The sequence below is a fragment of the Babylonia areolata genome, unplaced genomic scaffold (assembly GCF_041734735.1).
Source record: "Babylonia areolata isolate BAREFJ2019XMU unplaced genomic scaffold, ASM4173473v1 tig00006881, whole genome shotgun sequence".
NCBI classification, from domain to species: Eukaryota; Metazoa; Mollusca; class Gastropoda; order Neogastropoda; family Buccinidae; genus Babylonia; species Babylonia areolata.
The window spans coordinates 7501-12500 of NW_027468412.1; the positions used below are offsets into that span (position 1 = coordinate 7501).

The 5000-nt window shown below is 49.7% G+C and overlaps 1 non-coding gene across 1 annotated transcript in view; it reads right to left on the minus strand.

Annotated features, from left to right (window-relative positions):
• Positions 1–213, minus strand: part of LOC143278615 (small subunit ribosomal RNA) — a 1829-nt gene extending 1616 nt beyond the window's left edge. The window contains exon 1 of the ribosomal RNA XR_013054230.1: positions 1–213. This exon is cut by the window's left edge and continues 1616 nt beyond it. This is a non-coding gene — a ribosomal RNA (small subunit ribosomal RNA).
• Positions 214–5000: the final 4787 nt, after the last annotated feature.

The following is a 5000-nucleotide window of genomic DNA, read 5'->3' on the forward strand; positions in this document are numbered from 1 at the left end:
TAATAAAAGCGCTCTTTCCCCGAGGGGTCGGAGCTGGTCGGCATGTATTAGCTCTAGAATTACCACAGTTATCCAAGTAAATTTGGATCATCTAAGGAACCTCGACTGATTTAATGAGCCATTCGCGGTTTCACCGTACGAGGGTGTGAACTTAGACATGCATGGCTTAATCTTTGAGACAAGCATATGACTACTGGCAGGATCAACCAGAATGCAACCCGTATTCTGCGTGCCCCCGGGAGACGGTTGCAGCGCCAGTTGGGACCGCTGCTCACAGAAACGAGGGCTGAGCTCTTTCCGTGGGCGGTCCGCGGCAGCACTATCAACTGAAACCACCGGACAACAGATTCAGGGCCTGAGAGTGCAACGAATCCATCGGTCTCGGCGGGAGGCGCGCCAAGAAGAAGAAGGAGGAGGAGGAGACCAGACCGGACCGGACCGGACCCCACCCTTTCTTCCTCCTCGACACCGTCTCCCGCCCGTTTCCACGTGCCGGACGACGCCCGGTTAGAGACGGGCGCGCCCTTGACGAGATGAAGCAGGCGTTACGCTTTGGGACGCCGAAGGGGCTGGGGAGCACCAACGACCGTCAGTGAGGGAGGAGAGAAAACGCTTCTCTCGACCCGTCGTCAGCGAACGCACCGAACCTTCTACGGACCGTGAGACGCCGGCCGACAAGCCGAGCCCCGGCAAAGGAAGCCCGGCGAGGCGGCCGTGCGCGTTCACACTTGGACGCGCAGGCGGGAAGCTCGGCAGCCGGGCGGGTAGCCTGCGGGGAGCTGGTGGGCTCCCGAGACTCCCGTCCCCCGACTCGGGCCTCGCACGCCGAGCGGTCGCTAGCTTGCCAGTGCAAAAGACAGAAGCGCGGGGGCAGTAAAGCCAGGCGGACGGGTCGACCGTTGCCGGCTGTGCGCCGACCGGAGCGATCCGCCACGCCACGCCGCGTCCCCCACAACCAGGGTGTCGCATAAGGCGCTGCGAAGGTGGACCTTGATCCACATTGGGCAGAGCCTGAGTTGAGGCCCCCAGCACGTGCCTGGGGACCAGGCGTTGAGGAGTAGGCCTTTTTTTGAGGGCCCAGAAAGTATTTTGGCAATTGTAGCGAGGTTTTGGAGTTTTATCCACAACCTTTACCTGCCTTTTTTTTCTTTTTTTCCTTTTTTCTCTCTCCGAGCATGCCAAAGTTGATAGAAAACGCGGTTCGGCATGGACGGGAGCAGGCGTTGAGGAGTAGGCCTTTTTTTGAGGTATTTTGGCAATTTTTTACTTTTTTATCCACAACCTTTACCTGCCTTTTTTTTCTTTTTTTCCTTTTTTCTCTCTCCGAGCATGCCAAAGTTGATAGAAAACGCGGTTCGGCATGGACGGGAGCAGGCGTTGAGGAGTAGGCCTTTTTTTGAGGGCCCAGAAAGTATTTTGGCAATTTTTGACTTTTTTATCCACAACCTTTACCTGCCTTTTTTTCTCTCCGAGCATGCCAAAGTTGAGAGAAAACGCCGTTTGGCATGGACGGGAGGAGGTGTGGAGGAGTAGTCCATTTTTGAATGGCAGCGGAAAGATTTTGGCAATTGTAGCGAGGTTCTTCGGACTTTTATCCACAACCTTTACCTGCCTTTTCCTCAGCGAGCATGCCAAAGTTGAGAGAAAACGCCCTTCGCCATTGACGGGACCAGACGTTGACGACTACGTCTTTCTTTTTTTCACGGCGCCTGAACGATTTGGGCAATTCTCCACAGCGCGTTTACTTTTTATCCACAACCTTTACCTGCCTTTTCCTCAGCGAGCATGCCAAAGTTGAGAGGAAAACGCCGTTTGGCATGGACAGGAGCAGGCGTTGACGACCAGGTCTTTTTTTTGGTCTTTTTTTTTCACAGCGCCGGAAGGATTCAGGCAATTCTCCAAAGCCGGTTACTTTTATCCACAACCTTTACTGGACCTTTTTTTTCTTTTTTTCCTTTTTTCTCTCTCCGAGCATGCCAAAGTTGATAGAAAACGCGGTTCGGCATGGACGGGAGCAGGCGTTGAGGAGTAGGCCTTTTTTTGAGGGCCCAGAAAGTATTTTGGCAATTTTTGACTTTTTTATCCACAACCTTTACCTGCCTTTTTTTCTCTCCGAGCATGCCAAAGTTGAGAGAAAACGCCGTTTGGCATGGACGGGAGGAGGTGTGGAGGAGTAGTCCATTTTTGAATGGCAGCGGAAAGATTTTGGCAATTGTAGCGAGGTTCTTCGGACTTTTATCCACAACCTTTACCTGCCTTTTCCTCAGCGAGCATGCCAAAGTTGAGAGAAAACGCCCTTCGCCATTGACGGGACCAGACGTTGACGACTACGTCTTTCTTTTTTTCACGGCGCCTGAACGATTTGGGCAATTCTCCACAGCGCGTTTACTTTTTATCCACAACCTTTACCTGCCTTTTCCTCAGCGAGCATGCCAAAGTTGAGAGGAAAACGCCGTTTGGCATGGACAGGAGCAGGCGTTGACGACCAGGTCTTTTTTTTGGTCTTTTTTTTTCACAGCGCCGGAAGGATTCAGGCAATTCTCCAAAGCCGGTTACTTTTATCCACAACCTTTACTGGACCTTTTTTTTCTTTTTTTCCTTTTTTCTCTCTCCGAGCATGCCAAAGTTGATAGAAAACGCGGTTCGGCATGGACGGGAGCAGGCGTTGAGGAGTAGGCCTTTTTTTGAGGGCCCAGAAAGTATTTTGGCAATTTTTTACTTTTTTATCCACAACCTTTACCTGCCTTTTTTTCTCTCCGAGCATGCCAAAGTTGAGAGAAAACGCCGTTTGGCATGGACGGGAGGAGGTGTGGAGGAGTAGTCCATTTTTGAATGGCAGCGGAAAGATTTTGGCAATTGTAGCGAGGTTCTTCGGACTTTTATCCACAACCTTTACCTGCCTTTTCCTCAGCGAGCATGCCAAAGTTGAGAGAAAACGCCCTTCGCCATTGACGGGACCAGACGTTGACGACTACGTCTTTCTTTTTTTCACGGCGCCTGAACGATTTGGGCAATTCTCCACAGCGCGTTTACTTTTTATCCACAACCTTTACCTGCCTTTTCCTCAGCGAGCATGCCAAAGTTGAGAGGAAAACGCCGTTTGGCATGGACAGGAGCAGGCGTTGACGACCAGGTCTTTTTTTTGGTCTTTTTTTTTCACAGCGCCGGAAGGATTCAGGCAATTCTCCAAAGCCGGTTACTTTTATCCACAACCTTTACTGGACCTTTTTTTTCTTTTTTTCCTTTTTTCTCTCTCCGAGCATGCCAAAGTTGATAGAAAACGCGGTTCGGCATGGACGGGAGCAGGCGTTGAGGAGTAGGCCTTTTTTTGAGGGCCCAGAAAGTATTTTGGCAATTTTTTACTTTTTTATCCACAACCTTTACCTGCCTTTTTTTCTCTCCGAGCATGCCAAAGTTGAGAGAAAACGCCGTTTGGCATGGACGGGAGGAGGTGTGGAGGAGTAGTCCATTTTTGAATGGCAGCGGAAAGATTTTGGCAATTGTAGCGAGGTTCTTCGGACTTTTATCCACAACCTTTACCTGCCTTTTCCTCAGCGAGCATGCCAAAGTTGAGAGAAAACGCCCTTCGCCATTGACGGGACCAGACGTTGACGACTACGTCTTTCTTTTTTTCACGGCGCCTGAACGATTTGGGCAATTCTCCACAGCGCGTTTACTTTTTATCCACAACCTTTACCTGCCTTTTCCTCAGCGAGCATGCCAAAGTTGAGAGGAAAACGCCGTTTGGCATGGACAGGAGCAGGCGTTGACGACCAGGTCTTTTTTTTGGTCTTTTTTTTTCACAGCGCCGGAAGGATTCAGGCAATTCTCCAAAGCCGGTTACTTTTATCCACAACCTTTACTGGACCTTTTTTTTCTTTTTTTCCTTTTTTCTCTCTCCGAGCATGCCAAAGTTGATAGAAAACGCGGTTCGGCATGGACGGGAGCAGGCGTTGAGGAGTAGGCCTTTTTTTGAGGGCCCAGAAAGTATTTTGGCAATTTTTTACTTTTTTATCCACAACCTTTACCTGCCTTTTTTTCTCTCCGAGCATGCCAAAGTTGAGAGAAAACGCCGTTTGGCATGGACGGGAGGAGGTGTGGAGGAGTAGTCCATTTTTGAATGGCAGCGGAAAGATTTTGGCAATTGTAGCGAGGTTCTTCGGACTTTTATCCACAACCTTTACCTGCCTTTTCCTCAGCGAGCATGCCAAAGTTGAGAGAAAACGCCCTTCGCCATTGACGGGACCAGACGTTGACGACTACGTCTTTCTTTTTTTCACGGCGCCTGAACGATTTGGGCAATTCTCCACAGCGCGTTTACTTTTTATCCACAACCTTTACCTGCCTTTTCCTCAGCGAGCATGCCAAAGTTGAGAGGAAAACGCCGTTTGGCATGGACAGGAGCAGGCGTTGACGACCAGGTCTTTTTTTTGGTCTTTTTTTTTCACAGCGCCGGAAGGATTCAGGCAATTCTCCAAAGCCGGTTACTTTTATCCACAACCTTTACTGGACCTTTTTTTTCTTTTTTTCCTTTTTTCTCTCTCCGAGCATGCCAAAGTTGATAGAAAACGCGGTTCGGCATGGACGGGAGCAGGCGTTGAGGAGTAGGCCTTTTTTTGAGGGCCCAGAAAGTATTTTGGCAATTTTTTACTTTTTTATCCACAACCTTTACCTGCCTTTTTTTCTCTCCGAGCATGCCAAAGTTGAGAGAAAACGCCGTTTGGCATGGACGGGAGGAGGTGTGGAGGAGTAGTCCATTTTTGAATGGCAGCGGAAAGATTTTGGCAATTGTAGCGAGGTTCTTCGGACTTTTATCCACAACCTTTACCTGCCTTTTCCTCAGCGAGCATGCCAAAGTTGAGAGAAAACGCCCTTCGCCATTGACGGGACCAGACGTTGACGACTACGTCTTTCTTTTTTTCACGGCGCCTGAACGATTTGGGCAATTCTCCACAGCGCGTTTACTTTTTATCCACAACCTTTACCTGCCTTTTCCTCAG